Below are 19,063 nucleotides of genomic sequence, written 5' to 3'. Positions count from 1 at the left end.
CACAGTCAACTTAGTGTATGTAAACTTCTGACCCAGTGGAATTGTGATACAGTGAATTATAAGTGAAATAATCTGTCTGTAAACAATTTTTGGAAAAATGTGTTGTGTCATGCACAAAGTAGTTGTCCTAATCGACTTGCCAAAACTATAGTTTGTTAACAAGAAATTTGTGGAGTGGTTGAAAAACTAGTTTTAATGACTCCAACCTAAGTGTATGTAAACGTCCGACATCAACTTTATATGACAGCTAAGCAGGCATGTCTCTGGTAAGGTGTAAAAGAATTAAGCGTTTTGTAACATGATATAGAGCCTCACAGAGATCTGCTGAGGGAGTTCATTACTTTTGTTTTCACCAATGAAACGCCACATCGCTTTTACAATCATCACAGAGGAAAAACTCACACTATTCGATCACATCTCGGAGCGACCGCACCGCCACTCATAGAGGCTGAGCCCAGCGTGGGAGAAAGGGAGAGGCAGCCACAGAATTGTAAGCGCTGAAAAAAGTACTCATTGCTTTTTCAATCTGTGTTTCACAATGCATGTGTGCCTGGAGAATTGCAGCTAAAGTTCACATTGGGAGGGAGGTGGCAAAACCCCATGTATTGCAAAATTTCACTAGAGTAAAAAAAAGCTGAAAGAGAGACAGAGAGAGACAGAGAGAGAAGAAAAAAGGAAAGAAGGAAGTGCCATTGAACTCTGACTTGAGATTGTGCTGTTAGGGACATAGAGAGGCGGGTGTGTGGGGGTGTATACCTGGAGTGGGTTAGGGAGAGGGTTTTTAGGGGAGGGGGGGCCTGGCTTGGACTGAGGGGAAGAGGAGAGGGGGGTGGCAGTGGGGGAATTAGATGGGTGAGGGACTTAGCCACCCTCACAGCCATTCCACATGAGCACACCTTGCACACACACTGTGCCAAGGTCCCCAAAGTATCTTAAAGGGATAAGAAGCATGGACAATGGAATTAAAATATAGATTACACAACCAGGCCACCCTACGCCTCTGCCAAAACCCAACAATCTGACAAATTGGATCAGACCATTTAAAAGAGGGGTAAAAGTGAGAGAGGGTAGATGAATGGAAGTGTAAAATACACATGTACATGCAACACATGCAAGGGATCAATCAGTGAGTGGGACTGGTTAAAAATATTGTTGATATTACTCAACTCATGGGAAGTTGATGGTCAAACAAAAATTATCTAAGATTAAATGAATCTGTAATCGGAGAATACAAAAACCGTTTTTGACCTCAGACTCTGGCCTAGCTTAAACAGTTGAACTTGCTATCTAGAAACAAAAAGGGTTCTTCGGCTGTCCCCATAGGAAAACCTTTTGAAGAACCCATTTTGCTTCAGGTATAACCCTTTTGGGTGCCATGTAGAACCCTTTCCACAGAGGTTTATACATACATAAAACCCAAAAGAGTTCTACCTGGAACCAAAAAAAGGTTATACTATGGGGACAGCCGCAAAAACCGTTTGGAACCCTTTTTTCGAAAAGTGTATGAGTTACTTTGGGTCTACAGTCTTTAACATCCTTTGCCTCCATGGGTCTAAGAACCCTACGATCTGGTGTGTTCCATCTTTGCTCTTCGGTATCATTACTAATACACCTAGCCTTTCCCTCGCATTACAATTTGGCCATTTTCCAAATCATACAGAAAATGTCAAATGTGCCCATACAGTATATGCTAAGAATACAAAGTAACTTTTTTGTTATTGTTTATAAGATACGTTTTCTGACACAGTATGAAATGTTCCCAAATGTTGTGTGGGTTCATTTGCACATGAATGAGATGTACAGAGTCTCTTCAGAATAGACAAAAGTGTTCACCCACTTCCCCCAACCACCAAAAAAACACATTATGAATGCTAAAATAGGATTGTGGCTACACTCTTCAAGCTTAAGAGGCTGGTAGAACTCTCACCTGTTCTTTCTAGCCCATTCCCACACAAGCTACTGTTCTCTCTCTCAATCTCTTTCTCTTCTGTGTTTTTTTTTTTCCTGGCTAAAGAAGATGTTGTTTCTGCCCGAGGTCCTGGATCCTGAATTCAGTTGAGATGTGTGGCAAAAATATGGTGAATTATGCATCGTAGTCAAATTGCTTCTATAGTTTTGTTGTATGCTACAGCAGGCATATTTTCAGGCCTTGGGGTAGCAGTACTGGAGTCAGACCTTTGGGATTAAACCCATATAATAGAATGCCTCTGGTGCCCAGCGATCCCAACCCACTCACTACTCCTCCACGGTGCAACATGGGTTTGTTACTGTGTAATATACACACACACACACACACTGCTTAATGACACCGAGCCTTCAGTCATGAGATGACCTACCTCTGGAACATGGACTCAATGCTCAATGAGTAGCCATAGAGGGCATCTCTATGAACACATGATGCTTAATAACTGTGGTGTTTCCATGTCAATGTAGCCTCAATTTTACATGCAGGACCAGTAATCATCTCCACTGCTTTGTTCTAGCCTAGTATTATCAAATATAATATATTCACAATACTATTGTGTTAATGTAATATTCATCAAATCAAATAATAGTATTAATAAAAAAGTGTTATTATTCTCATAACAAAATAATAGAACATATTTCACGTTTACAAAATAACCTTACAATTGTCTTCCATTAGGATACTTAAATCAAATGTAATCAAATAACCAAATGCATGTGTTACATTTGGTAACAACGAGATTCTCCGTTTAATTAAAGCATTTTGTTGTTTGTTAAAACATGTAAATCTCATGATGGAAATACCGAATTATATGTTTGCAAAATCGACGATCCGAAGAAAACATTATAACTAAAGCATAATGCAACACAAAATGCTATTGTGGGGAGAAAAACAAGAAATGTCAATGATTTGACAGAAATCGAAATAGAATTGAAAGAATTAGAAATATATAAATTAGAAGAAGAGTTACATCAAAATATACAGTATTTGCTTGAGTTTTTTTACTACTGTGACAAGATGTTGTATATATTTTGGGAAAAGTCATTAATTCACTCATACCTTTTGAACACACAAGCAACTGAAATGTTAAAATGTGTTAAAATAGGCCTATTCAATACATTCTTTATCAGGTCATGCGAGTATGGATGGGTCTCAATAAACATTACAAAAAGTACTATCTTCCAATCAGCCATGATGAAGTAATCTCAGAACTGATAACGAACGAGGCAATAATGCTGTGTTAAAAATGAAACCAAGTTGACGTGCGTGTTCCAAACTTTCGGTTACTTAACGTTCCTCTATCATAGACACGCGCGTATTCCTGTCGAGAGCGCGCTCGCCCACAGGCGTGCAACACACAACACATTACATTGAGATGGGAATACTAAAATGGATGCTCACATTTACAGTAGCCTGTTCAATCACAAAGAGAAATGTTCTATCCTTATATTTTCGTACAGCAGGTCAAATTTGCTATACGTTTTCCTGAAAACACGGACCTAAAATAGACCCAAGTGTCATCAATTGTGCCGTACCAGTAAACATTATAATAACCTAGTAAATGAAAATGTAGTATCAGGTCTATGTACAGTAATTTGTGAAATATGGCGTATATAGGCTTCGTGTCAATATGCATTTGAGTTTAGGCAGTATAGGCAAGCAAGTAGTCCCTGGCATAGATATTAAAATAATGGTAATCTTCAAGTTTCACACACACACACTCACACACATGCAATAGTGTTCGTTCCTCTTGTGAATCCAACATAAAATTCTGAACGATAACAATGCACCCAGCTTTCAAACATTGTACCGCCACTCGAAATGTTCGGCATCATCCTTAGCAATGTGAGTAGAACCCGCATATCAGACTTTCATTTTTTTTTCTTCATTTCGTTACATGGGTCAGAGGCTGTTGCTAAGCTACCAAACTCAGAATTCGTAAGTTTAGAGAGAAAGGTAATAGGCCATTTGCTTCTTGAGGTGAAAATAAAAATAGACATTGAGTTTGTCAATTCAAGACAGCATCAATGTGAACCTCAGGCTGATGTCAATCAACAGTGCACACAATGAAAAAGGGGCATAATGAATAATAATAACAATAATATTCATAATAAGCTTACCAACAATAATATAAATGATCAGCTGTACTTGTGCTAAATTGCATCGCTTCCTTGATGTAGGCCTACAGCACAGGGTAAAGATGATGCTCAGGGCATGAAGGGCATGGACACAGAGTAGCCTTACAGTACAAGGGTTTGAGGGTAGCAATAATAAGCATAAGTCAAATGTCATGGACACGTTTCAGGTAATTCGGTTGCTATACAAAAAATAAGCAGTTTCCGTGTTTTTCTAATTTGATCCTCTGACAGCTCATCAGGGAGTTGGGGATTACAGGTAGTGTTAAAAACAATTCAAACATTTGTACACAAAATGGATCATTTTTTTGCATACAGTGGAGAGAGAAGGAACCAGAACAATAAAGGATTTATTTGCTAGACACAACTATGACACAGACATTGTTATGCAAACAATGAAGCACTATGGGTATATCTACTAACCTATGAACATCCCAATAAGTATAATTTATTAGGAGTTGAGAAATAAAGTTGACATCATTAGAAAGAAGTTATTCTCCTCTTTTCTACTGTAGGTATGTTATAAATATATATATATTGTTGTTGCTAGCAATATTCATAAAAACATTGAAATAAAAAATAAGTTCCCCCCCCCAAAGAAAATGAGCAGACCCCCTGCAGTACCTCCTTGGACCCATGGGGGCCATGGACCCCGATTGAATACCACTATAGAATGTATGATAGCACTATAGGCCTACTGATAGTATCTACACCATAGGGGGTTATTTCAAGATGGCAACGTGGCTGTACATCCTAATGTAAACATAAAACAATGGTACCACACTCTAAATATGATAGAGCATACAATGTATGAAGCATACATACATTGAAAAACAGTCTTCGCCATTCGGGCTCCCATAGGGCGGCACACAATTGGCCCATCCTCGTCCGGGTTTGGCTGGGGTAGGCCGTCATTGAAAATAAGAATTTGTTCTGAACTGACTTGCCTAGTTAAATAAAGGTTCAATAAAATGTATAAAAATATATTTCTGCAGAAAGTAAACACACATACAGCAAGATACTTGACACACCAAATGAATTGTGTTATCAATGTCCTGTAAGGCTGCACACAGACAGACAAAACGCAATAGCCAAATTGCCCCTCTACAACAGAGACTGACATGACAGTTTGGGTTAGAAATGCACAGCATGTATACACAACCCTCTTCGTCCTCCTTTCTGATCTGTCTCCATCTAACGTTATGTGTCTGAAACCCTCTGGCCTACTTTTTGTTTCTCCAGTGTAATGAAATGCAGCATGGATTTGGGGGAGTAAAAATGTATTTTCATCTAGATGAAAAAACAAGTGATTGTATAAAAAAATACAATGGGGTTTTGGCTGCTTATGCCAGGTGCTGAGACAGAGACAAGCCTCCATCTGCTGGGGGCCCTGGTGGCAGCCAGTCAGACAGACCAGACAGATACATATCACTGTGGGAACACATGTAGTCATGTCTCAGACACACACACCACACACCGCATTTCAATCTCAAAGGGTCCTGCCTAGATCCCTAATTTATTAGGCCTCAGCACTACATGAAAAGTCACTATGATTTGGCTGTAGGTGGCGCAGTACGGGTTAGGTAGGCCTTGAATCAAAGACTACTAGGGCCTCCATCACCAGATCAGATGATTATGTAGGGCTGGAAGCAGGAAGGAAATAGTATTAAACTGATAAGAGGAAAATATGGGATTAAATGTTATGGTGATGAGTTGGGTTGTATCCGGAGTGGTATGCCGCTGAGTGATTTATAATATACTCATACACATTGGAATAGATGGCTTATTTTATAGGCTACCGCTTGTTAGGCGGAAATAGTGTTCTCAAATGTGCAATATTACAGACAAAGAAATCATACCTAAAATCGGAGTCTAAACCTCCTAAATTGTCAAGATGTTGCATCAGCCAGCAATGTAACAATCTCTCTGTAAATGATGCAGTCATAAAGCTTGAATATAGGCCTATAATTCAGAGAGATAAAAAACAGGGCTTGTGCCTTGCTTATATTGTTTTGCCACCTTTGCTCATACGTAGAATAGTGAACAGTGAATGAACCGTAGCAAAAGGCTCCCAAAATATATTCTAATCTACACAATGCACAGATCAGTCTATCCTAATCTGAACATAGTGAGTAAACATGTCAACATAGCGAGGCTAAATCAGACAGCCACAAGTCAATTACACTGAGGCACGCAATGTCCAAAATATAGTTCCAATCTGGGCCTATACAACCTTCATGAACAGCCCCCATGGCCTCATAAACAACAGCCAGTAAAACATCCTGGAGTATCCTAGATTACTCTCCGGCCGAACGCTGGGCCAAGCCCTATGTATACTGCAGCAGGCTGGGCCAGGCAGGCTGGCCTAGCTATATCACTCTGACCTAGGGTGCAGTCTCCTCTGTCTTCTCTCCTCGCCACCCCTGTACATGGGGACTAGGAGTGAATGAACCGCAGTCGATGTAGTTAGCTTGTTTAAAATTCAACAGGCCACTGTAAATCCCATCTCACGACCAGAGAGTGCATGGGACTGGACTGGATAAAGCATCAGTGAGATAGATGGACACTTGTCCATCCAAAACAGGTTGGCATAAATAGGCTCTGCAATCGGGTCATCTCTCACCACCCAGCCAACCATGCAGGCCTTATCTCGCCCTCACAATCGCCTTGGATTCATTCAGCGGTCCACTTTGGGAGTCCGGAGAGCACCCACAGCCTGCCTGTCAATGATATAGTCCTCAGTGTATTTACTGCCGTGCAGGCCTCTCTGTCATTATGATCTTTAATCAGATAAACAGCTGTCAGTGACAGTTACCAGCCTGTTAAGGTATATGGCTAAAGTGAATCACACACAACTCAAAGTACAGTGAGTTACCCAATGATAAAGGATGCTTTAGCTTTATACGGCCATATTAACACACATTTATGTGCCACTCTTTCTCTCCACACCTCCTAGAACATTCTGATTGGACTGTCCTGTGTATGGTGGTTTGAGTAGATCTACTTATGAGTCATCATCATCATCATAGTGTATTATGTGTCTGTCTGTAGGCTTCCTTTAGGGCTAGATGCTGTGCCTGGGAGCAAGGCACACAGTACACTGACATTTTGTTTTCACCTCTGAAGTCTCTGGCTTGTTCAAATGACAGCGTTATACACAAGACCAAGTTATGATGATACAAATAACTACAATGTCCCATTTGACATAGGCCAACTAACTTGAACAAACCTGCTATATGCACAAAACTATGCTGGTGATGATGGCACTGCTTGGCAATATGTTAGCCTCCCCCCCAACAGCAGTTCCAGCAGCAGTACCACTGCCTCAATAACCTCATTCCTGTTGGTTGAAATTAAAATAAACAATTTTATATGGCTAGACGTTCCACTGTGGCCCCCTATTATCAACTTTTAGAGACAACATAAAAAGCGCATGCAAACACATTGCTCTCTGATCTGGGCGAGGCACAGCAGCTTGCCAACATACTGTAGCTACAGGCCTGCCATATGGGTCTTTTGTCTGATTGTTATATTCCATATAGCATGATAGTAGCCCGCAGTGCACGTGACTCACTAGAACGGCCCAATCAGTTGAAACAGTTATGTCGATAAACGTTTCTTCTCACCTCCGGGTCATACACTGAACCCCAATGAGGCCTACATAATTAATGAAATAGCCTACACATCATGCAAAATGTATATGCCACTGCCAGTCCCTTCAATTAATCCTCATTAGGCAACATTATCCGCATCTATAGATTCCGGGTACCACTGTCACGACCACCCCACATCACTGTGTTTTTGAATGGAGGCTATCTCCATTCTCCGGCTGAAACGATGTTGCGATTCTGACCACTGTCTCCCCATACATTTCCTCGTAATGCCATTTGGGGTTATAAATCCGATTTGAGCCAACATTTATTCCATCTATAGCCTACTGGTTCACCGGAACGTCCACGGCGGCGTTTTACGGTGCTTTCGGCGGGCACAACCTAATATCAGTTCCAGGGCTCGCTGCCTTTCTCCGACAGACCCTGGTCCAGATTTGCCGCGCTCCATTAGCGGTTCCTGAAGTCTGAAGAATTAGTTTATACATTCGGTTCTCTAGCTTTATGATATCACATAAACTCATTCAGCTAGATAACCAAAGAGAGAAACTAACCCACGTCTCTTAAAGGGACCGCCGCGTGCCGGGTGCTGCTTTAATGCTTCTGTTGTGGTCACATGGTGCCATTACATTCGCTTGTATGCAGGCTCGAGCTCTTGCTATCAAACACACACAGACACACACACGCACTTACGCACTTGCAAGCGTGCGTGCGTAATAAGCTATGGGGCACGATTTCAAGAGCGTGCTTATATATACCAGGATGTATTATGTATTTATGACACATTTGAATACATATTGATTATACTTATGATACGACCCTGCAATGCATGCATGTTATACGTGTGATTGTAATGTTAAAACGCTCTGAAGATGATGAAATTAGCATGGCGGATAGTGTATACGCAATAGTATCATGCGTAAACTAGAAGTCATCAAATAAAAAGCTTCCCTATATGCACATGCTTTCAAAACTACCACCTCAAGTTCAATCAGTTGTTCTTAGTTATATAGGCCCAGTACTGTAGCCTAGCAGCCTACAAGTCCTTCACAAACCAAACTTCACTTTTTCCTCACCAATGCCAAGCCATATCAACACCATATCAACAGAAAAGTAACACTGCTTCCACAATATCCCTTTAATATCGTAATGCACCCCAAACAACCACAGTATACTTTTGTTTTAAATGGCAGCTACAATCGACCCATTCAAACCAGACTAGCTTCAATGTTTAGTAAATTAAGAAATAAATGGGTTTAAAGCATGACAAACTATAACAACATGAGCTGCAGCCTGCTATAACGACTATACAAGTAAATGTCAACAACATCGTTGATAGAGAGTTCAGATCATCTTGTACTGAACTTCAGTAAAAGCACATAGTGTTAACAATTTGCTCTGGAATGGATAAGGAGTAGAATGGAATAAAAGGCCATGCATTATAGGCTATAATCTGGCATTGGCCCTGGATTCTCACAAATTCAATAAAATAGATGGAAACCTATTGATAATATCTGAAAATATTCAACAACAACTGATACAAATAAACAGCAACTCATATAAATACTTTGTTATACATGAAGAAGGAGCAAACGACTATTGATGATATTTTAATCAAAAACACAACTCTTGATTTCTACACATAGTCTACAGACTCTGTTCAGACTGTTCTTCATTTACAACATTGTCTTGCTGATGATTTGATGAAGAACACAAAGCTACTTCTGACACCAAAACAACACAGACCAATAGACAAGGCATATAAATGATTCCCCAAAATATGTAATACTCACATTTAAATCATGATAATACAGTCCTTCCGTTGTAGGGATTCAGCTTTTGTGATCAAATGGTACACTAAAGGTTTACATAAAAAAATCATAACGGCTCAAATAGGCAAAGAAGCAAGTCATGAATTGCTATTAAACTCCTGATAGAAAGCTATTTGGTCAGTAGAGTGAGAGCCACCGATCCACACAAGCGTCAAAATATGTTCCATACGTTGCCGGTACATTCATCAAACAAAGCCTTTAACGCAGACTGTCTCCGGGAGCACTATGCATAGCGGTCATAACACGTTATCGAGAAATGCACGGAGAGATACCACAAAACGAGGAGAAGAGAAAACGACGCAACTGTCATGGTCAGAGGCACCGGGAGCTTGGCTGGAGCTAGGAGAAACTCTCACAGGCCACGGGGGTCACACGGCCAATAGAAATGTGATGTCACCAGCATTAGGCATGCATTGACACACATGGCTGAGAAACCCTGGGACACTGTGGTGGACACGGCCGTGACCAAGCGCTCTGCAATAGCGTCAGAGTCCATAATAGCATATAACTTCCCTCTCCGGTTCACAGTGCACAGGCATCAGTGAAAAAATAACGATTGTATCTTTGATGCATTGCAGCTCACTGAATAAGCCTAAAGGCTAAAGCTGGCTAAAAATCAATAATTTAACAAAAATAATAATTCCCCTCAAATAAATTACTTTTTAAAATAATATCTTAACAAACTAGGCCAGTATGTAGCTCCTGTTGCCATGTAAAAACCTAAATGACTAACGCCAATGCTGAAATATTACTATGTCATTTTTGTACAAGGCAGAGAGAATACTTACGCCTATTTGCGAATGAGGTCAAACCACAAGTGTACTTTCATCTGATTATTCGAGGTAGGAACAGCTTTGCAAACAGATACACATGATCATTAATATCCATCGACAACGAGTTGCCATTCAATAACATCATAAGGCCTATGCCACTTTCTACTACGGAGGTGACCATACTTCTTTGCCACACCCATTCTTGTTGAATATGGATAAGAAAGCCTATATGTCGCTGGAGTTTATAGGCAACGCTCACCAGTATAACGGCATAATAGACCTATAGGCTTATTGCATCTTGTTACAGAGTTGAAGACATAGGCAGTGCATTTTTTTTGTGTACATGTGTAATAAAGACTGGAAATGTTATTAATTGTTTCTTAATCATATATTATTTTTCATAATGTACAACATAATTTTACCAACTTTGGAGTATTTAGAGCCAAATAAACATAATTTCTGTTTTTGAATAATAATCTAATACCACAAAATTACTGCCCTTTTAGCCTACTGCTTACATGCTTTACATAAATCATCACACACAATGTGCACTTAAATCAGTTAAACTGATAGCTGTCATTGTAGTTAAAATGGTAAGCTATATGAAATAGGGCCTTTATGTTAATTCCTCAATTCATGAATTTAATATTAAGATGAAAATTAATTAGACCTTAAAAAAAATACATTGAGCGGTGTGTAATTGCGTTTATGAGAGATGATTTTATAGGCTTAGTAATCCGTTATGAATATCCACCTAGTTTACATGTTTACAACTCCGAGATAAAAATTACCCACGCACCCACGTAAGCGCACGCGCGCACAAACAGCCACACTCACACTCACACTCACACTCACTCTCTCGCTCTCTCGCTCTCTCTCTCTCTCTCTCTCTTCTCTCTCTCTCTCTCTCTCTCTCTCTCTCTCTGCTCTCTCTCTCTCTCTCTCTCTCTCTCTCTCTCTCTCTCTCTCTCTCTCCTCACACACACACACACACACACCACACACACACTCACACACTCACACCACACACAACACACACACACACACACCAACACCACCCACACACAACTGCACCCTCCCTCCTCCACACACACACACACTGAACACACTCACACTCTCACACACACACACTGCACCCCCCCCCCTCCTCCACACACACACACACACACAACACACACACACACACACACACACACACACACACACACACACAGCACACACACACACACACACACACACAACACACACACACACCACACACACACACACACACACACACACATACTGCACCCTCCCTCCTCCACACACACACACTGACACACTGACACACTGACACTCTCACACACACACACACACTGCATCCCCCCCTCCTCCACACACACACACACACACAATAATTACATTTATAAAATATAGGTCTATCAATGAAGTGAAAGTGTAATATCAATTAGGTGAAAGTGCAATAGTGCAATTGTTACTACTATTATTACTAAGTATTACTCATAAAATGGTATGCTAATAGGCCACCAATGGACGATGTTTGACTCTTCTGCCGAGACATCCCCTATTCATGAGAAAATGGAATTTCCCATATGCGAGATGTAAAACTGAGACCAGACAATGGAATGAACCATTTCACTGGATCAAAATTACAAAACATTATAACGAGTCTCTTGTACTTGGAACAAGGCTGAAGTTACTGTACAACCTTGTTTCATTCTGATGAATAATAGTGTGTAGGCTATTTAAATAGTAAATATCTATCGATTTTAATATTTTGAGGCAACACCTTAGCCTAAAGCCGACCAATTTCCCACTATTGATATTACACATGAAATTGAACTTTAAACCTCGAAGCCGTCTCATATGTGACGGTAAGGGAAACCCATACCTTATCTAATTACATGACAATGTAAATGTCATGTGAAATTTCATAACGCATAGGCTACAAAGCTTTATGCATTATTAGGCCTACTGTTACCGAAATTAGATTTTTATTCACACATTCGAAAACCCAACGTTTTCTGTCAGGGGATACTACCCCTGTCATCAATCTATCCTGAAATATTTCTCTTCGTTTTATAATTGGAAAGTTAAAAGATCATTAGAGTAAACTTATCATGTAGCCATTTTTAGGGAACAATTCCTGGATTTTCACAATGATGTGTTGTTAGCCAAAATATTTTCGCATATATATATAGCCTAAAGTCACTTCATATTTCTTAGTCACCATAATGTACCCTATTGGTTCTTGTGGTATAGGTCTACATGCTATTAATAAATGTGAGCATAGCCATTGTTATAGTTAGCAATCTACTATGCAGAAGTTCATGAAAACATTTAATTATTTAAATATTCACAAAAACATCAGTAAATATATAAAAGACCTTTGCGTGTAATGAATGGTGTGAAATTAACTAGTTACTACATTATTACCTATAGTAAACTGAGAAAATACATTAACAGGCTACAAAATGAATCTCTCACGGTAGGAATGTTATCTAACAGACTCACCTATCTAAATAGATCTGTTGCAGATAATTATCTTTAGTGGGTAATTGGTCTAAGTATAAATGATATTAACTCCTACACCACACACGCCCGCACGCATTCCCGCACACACATACACACACACACACACACACACACAAAGAGAGAGAGAGAGAGAGAGAGAGAGAGAGAGAGAGAGAGAGAGAGAGAGAGAGAGAGAGAGAGAGAGAGAGAGAGAGAGAGAGAGAGAGAGAGAGAGAGAGAGAGAGAGAGAGAGAGAGAGAGAGAGAGATGGAGCGAGAGAGAGAGAAACAGACAGAAACACGGTTCCTAATTCACAGTAGAAATTGGTGCCTATCCTAATATTTCTGTAAAACAAAATGGGACATTTTGAAGGCAACGTGATGCTATTTGGCTCCATAACCTATAAGCCCATACGCATCAGATGACCGTCCTCGCTAACGTAAATTAGGCCTATACCGGGACAGATCTTACCGCCTCTCCTCATAAAAAGCAAATATTCATGACACCTCACCTCATGACACAGATTAATATGATGGACAGGTGCTGACTTTAGCCAATGATAGCTCGTGCGCTCGGTTTTTTATTATTTGGGATATTCTGATTAAATCTGTTTTTTTGCATGAGTTGTAGTTTCTCAGATATTTTTGTAAATATGTTTAAAAGTCATAGGCCTATTAACCAACGAAACAAAGCAACCCCACTAGATGAGATCGTAGTTTCAGTGGAATTTTTTAAAGACATGAGCAAATAGATCGAAGCCTGTTCACCAGTGAAGATAGGCCTATGAATCGCCCTTCTTAAACAAGATACATAACATGATACCTAAAAATATAGGGGAATTAAGGACAATGGTAAATGGATGACAAATGGTCAAATTAGTTTTCTTGAGTGTGTGTATTAAAATTGTAATGTAATCAATCAATGGAATTGTATTCGTCACATGCTTCGTAAACAACAGGTGTAGACTAACAGTGAAATTATTACTTACGGCTCCTCCCAACAATGAAGAGAGAAAGAAAATGTTGAAATAATAGAAAAGTAATAACACGTAATAATAAAAGTAATAATAAATACACAATGAGTAATGATAACTTGGATATACACGGCGTAAGAGTACTGAGTCGATGTGCAGGGGTACGTGGTAATTGAGGTAGATATGTACATATAACTATGAATAAAGTGACTAGGCAACAGGATAGATACTAAACAGAGAAAAAAGGTTAGTGCAAAAGGGGTCAATGCAGATAGTCCCGGTAGCTATTTGGTTAACAATTTAACTAACTATTTAGCAGTTTTATGGCTTGGTGGCCTGATAGCTATGGGGCCTGATTTAGGCATTCTAAACCTTTAGAAGCAATATTTGCATCTGTAAATGTCAGATAAACCGTTAATGAGCGTTGTGACAATAGTTTCATATCCCATCTTTGTTGTTGTTTTTTGTCTTACCTTCCTAATTCTGTACAGGTGACGAGTAGTAGACATATACAGTAGACATATAAGTAAGTATAAGTGAATTCATATGGACTATCACAGTACCAGACACGCCCCCTCCCTGCGTCATGTCCTGTTTTATAAGGTTCCATCATAGGCGCACTGTCCACATGGCATAGCCTACACCCCTCAAACTCAACTCTGGACCTAGAAGCCAGTTCCACTGATTTTTTTTCATTTCCCCCTATAATCAGAGACTGATTTAGCCCTGGGACACAAGGTGTGAGCAATTAATTATCAGGTAGAACAGAAAACCAGAAAGCTCCGGAACTCGTAGGGTAAGAGTTCAGTAACCTTGGCCTATATGACTATGAAGTTCCGGTAGCATATAATGTGCATGCCATCCCCATTCAGTAGCCTAACATTAATAGGAGTAAGTCGATTAAGGTTGTATTAATTTTACAACGATTGAAAGTATTTTGCGCCGTATTTTCAATCAATAATGTTACGGTAATATCTAGGCTTTAACTTTCAAATGTTAATAGTTATAATATTGTGTTCTAGTCTATTGCTCATTTATTGGTCATGATGAAGTAGGAGTTTTTCTAGAGCCTATTTCGTCCTATCAGCGAATAACCTGCTGCTCTCACCTAGAATTAAATCTATACAGTTATAAAATATTGATATGGTGAGAAACAGTGCTAAAGACCATTTTCCCAGAGGAAATCAGATAAATAGCTAGAATATAAAGTATAAAAAGAGCTGTTAGAATGAACGCGGCTATAGAGGCCCTGTCCTTGGAGCTGAAACGAATCAGACTCCTTTACTTTGATGCTGCTTTTGCTGATAGCACTTTCAACTTGAAAGTACGAATAGTGCACTATTGTATACACACCACATACATCTTTGTCATTGATACAATGATAACATAGGTCTAGGGATAGATTTGGGAGTTTTGAGAAGTCTTATATCAGTATCTCGCTTCACAAGAATGTGTAGCCTAGCATGAAGAGTAGGCTATTATAAATATAGGCGAATCAATAGGCTATTAAATAGCATAGCCTACAACTCTCTTTATCGCATATAGAGAAGAAAATAGCTATTTATTTAACATTGTCCACACCTTTTAACCTTCACACCCTTTAACTTTTCGGTGGAAATATCACATCAATACAATAAGTGCATGGTAGCGATGGCTAATGACAATGTTAGCATAGGTGGACAAAATACAAAATGACAGGTTTCTTTCCCGACTTCCTTATGAAATGTATAAACCCTAAATATCACAGCTAAAGCAATGTTACTAGTTTAAAGCTGACACACTCATAGCAAAAAAGAGCATGGAAATGATTTACCTTAAGGCAATTGCTTATGGATGAAAGTCTCTCTCTGATTTCAGCACCTGTTGCCTGTTGAAGATATCCATAAAATACAATGTCAACTATAGAAAACAACAAGTTGGTGTTATGCATAAACAGATGTAATTATGCAAGGACAAAATATTATTATCAGAAAAAGTGCTCTATTTCAGATGGTGCACAGCACAAAATTCAGCGAAGATGACAAAGGCCTATTTTAGCAGCTGATTTTAAACAAAAAGAGCTATTTGTGAAGTGGAACTGGCAGCATTACAAGCTTAGTCTACTCATAAATAGTCTCTGAATTTTAATATGAAAATTACAGTAACAAGATATAGTCTACTGTACATCACCCAGTGGGTAAAGGGAAAGAGAAGAGAGAGCACGCGCGCACACACGCACGCGCGCACACACACACACACACCTGCTACTACTCAATTGCAAAACTTCTGCCCATTTAGAACGCATTGACTTTTGATCCACCAATACGGTTCATAATAAAACAAGTCCAGGCCTATAATCACATAACATAAGAAAAATCTGTATTTCAACTGGTCACAAATGTCCTCAAAAAATCTAAACGGAGAGTGTGCAGTTAGTCTTTTCCTCGGTGATCTTAAGGCTTGGTAAAATAACGTTTATCTAAAATAATACAAGTATTTTGTGTGTTGCCAAGATTCTCTGGGGTCTATTGTTGTCCGTTGCAAAGGCCTGATTAATTAATTTCACACTGTAGCTCCAGAGAAGATTTTCCCACAAACAAGTGACCGAGAAAAATGTAGCCGCAAAGAAAGAAGTCAAAATCAAGTTCAACAACGTGCAGGCGCTCATTAGCATGACAATGATGTCTGGGCGCACAGAGGTCTTCTTAACAAGAGGGTCTGGCGTCAAGACACTCCACCTCCCAGACCCCAGAACATTTTCCCAGGCTCTCCTAACAATCGCACAACTGTTTGCTTTAAACGCCAGCGCTGGGGCCACTCGGTTCACCCCATCATTACTCCGCGGACTGCACAATGGACGATTCCGTTAAGACATGACATTACATAGGGTATTAAAGCCGACATGCTACTAATGTTTTCTTACTTTTAAGTGGAAGTTAAAATGTATATATAATTTCAAACTTAGTCTACTTTAATAAGCAACAAAAACAAACAATGTATAATGATGTATATGATTTATAATGCTGTTATTATTATTAGTAGTAGTATTCTTGTTATTATTATTATTATTATACTTTTGTAAGAAGTTAAAAAATGGGTAATACCTACGCAATACCAAAGTAACACCAAAGTTGACAGTTTATTGATCTTATATCCAACTGAAATAAGATTGACAACCCGTTGGAATAAATCTAATGCATACTTACATACCGTGAACTTGGGATAATCCATTAAAATAGGCCTTACTGATGTCCAAACTGAATTTCAGTTATAGAAAAACTCGAGCTCTGCAGCAGCAGTGTAGAGTTTGCTGCAGCTATACGATATTGAACCAATCCCATAGAGAAAAAAACCCGGAGCTATCTGGATGCACTTTAGCTGTACAATGAGTCAATCCACCCCGGAGCAGTTTATGCCAAACACTGGCTTTACTTTTGCTTGAGTGGCCTGAGACAAGCCAACTAGCAGAGACGACTCTCTGATATGTGCAAGTAAACAGTCTGCCAGTCAGTCCCGCACCACATTTTCTCACCGCTTCGGAGGGAAGCTGCACATATCTGTCATTGGTCCCCCTCACAGGCCCGCCTGGTGTGGACGTGTCCAGAAACCCAAACAGTTCTGCTCCTCTATGCATTGTCCATTGTGAGTTGCTGTCTATTGTTCCAACTCAGCGTGAACGGTCCTTTTCCCTTTTTAGTTACGCCCATGATCTTTTTCTGAATCATTCGCTAGACATAAGCAAGAGACAGATAGATGGGTAGGCTATAGTGTGGTTGAGATGGGAGAGGAGTGGTGGGAGGGATGAAGTAGAGAGACCTATAGAAGGGACCCAACACGACTTGGATGCATGAGCAGAGAAATAGAATGCTTGAAAGCTTTTGCCCGTCACTTGGTGTCATATCAAATTTTATTGGTCACATACACGTGATTAGCAGATGTTATTGCGAGTATAGCGAAATGCTTGTGCAAGACGTAATACACCAGAATACTGTCTGCCAGCTACTTCTCATTGAAACCAAACTTTTACCTTTTAGATACGTTTTACATATTTTCACAAAACATAAAAGTACAACTCCATCTTCCAACTCCACTTTCTTTGAAGTTGACTCTCCTTCAATCGTCGTAGAAAGGCGGGATTGCACAGTTCTAATGAGGTGATTAAAATAAATGCCGGCACTCAATTCAGCACCATAGCATCAGCGGAGAGGGAGTGACTTGTCACTGCAACTACTGGTGCTGCGCCTGTTGCTTGAAGTAGCCTACACTTGCGTCAACTGCTTGCCTAGTCACCGAGTCACAGCGCGAGAGACACAGAGAATACGCACCAAGCCTTCAGTCCCTTCCAGAAAAAAGCACGGAACATGCAAGCGTAATGACTAGAGGTGAATAAGACACCATTCCCTTGCTAACAGCCGAGCACAAGAACGAAGCACTGCAGCCTCCTCTACCGCTAAGAGAAAATAGCAACGGAACCGATGGGTTCTGTATCACGTTGTCTTTACGCCGGGCTCGGTGACTACGTCTCCATCCTCTGACCGGGCGTAACCGTGCTTTGATCAAGAGTATTTTCACATAAAATCACCGACTTAACGCCTGTAATAAATGAGCAGATACCCCATTTTAAAAAACGATGGATGTTCTGGTTGCGGGTGGATTCAGCGTTGGGTTGAAAGATACGTGCTAAGTCCAAGCTTCTTATATTTTACTACGTGAGTGAATACGTGCTTACGTCAGGCACAAGGATAGGTTACCCTCCTGAGTCAAAATTTAATGGTATTGGGAAAGGGTTCGGTATGTAAGATTGATACTGGCAAATAACAATCCATATTTCAAAATAATTTTCACTTTACATTTGAAAGCGAGATATATGCTTCACTCATTTGGCCCATCCACTTGGCCTTTATAAAAGTGTGTATCTCTGTGTGTGTGTGTGGGGGGGGATATAATTTAAATATAGTTGCAGCTTGGATGTTTTTGGTCAGAACTACAACAAGCAAAAAGTCGCCCTGCTTTCCTCATGATATTCGATTGGCTTCTACTCATTCAATCACGGCATTTATCATGGTTTAAATTGATGGACGAAGACTAGGCCTACATGCTTCTGTGGCTTAGAAGTTTATCTTAATTTATCTCTGTTGAATATCTGAATATAATGGGCATCAAATGTATCAATTAGGCCATGACCCCCCAAAAATGACAACCTTTGCAAGGTTTGAAGGCTTCGACAAGAAATACTTCTGGTGAGATGAATTACTGTGTATAGACACCTGCATGAAACACGCA

The 19,063-nt window shown here is 39.8% G+C and overlaps 1 long non-coding RNA gene across 1 annotated transcript in view; it reads right to left on the bottom strand.

Moving 5' to 3' along the window:
- Positions 1–17,794, bottom strand: part of LOC111953080 (uncharacterized) — a 21,651-nt gene extending 3,857 nt beyond the window's left edge. The window contains exons 1-2 of the long non-coding RNA XR_002875807.2: positions 16,987–17,794; positions 15,615–15,668 (exon numbers count right to left, since the gene is read on the bottom strand). This is a non-coding gene — a long non-coding RNA (uncharacterized lncRNA). The remainder of the gene's footprint in view (positions 1–15,614; positions 15,669–16,986) is intronic.
- Positions 17,795–19,063: the final 1,269 nt, after the last annotated feature.

This window comes from Salvelinus sp. IW2-2015, linkage group LG26, assembly GCF_002910315.2.
Source record: "Salvelinus sp. IW2-2015 linkage group LG26, ASM291031v2, whole genome shotgun sequence".
NCBI lineage: Eukaryota > Metazoa > Chordata > Actinopteri > Salmoniformes > Salmonidae > Salvelinus > Salvelinus sp. IW2-2015.
Note: the sequence above shows the minus strand (reverse complement) of the source record. Positions and strands in the feature narration are given on the sequence as shown.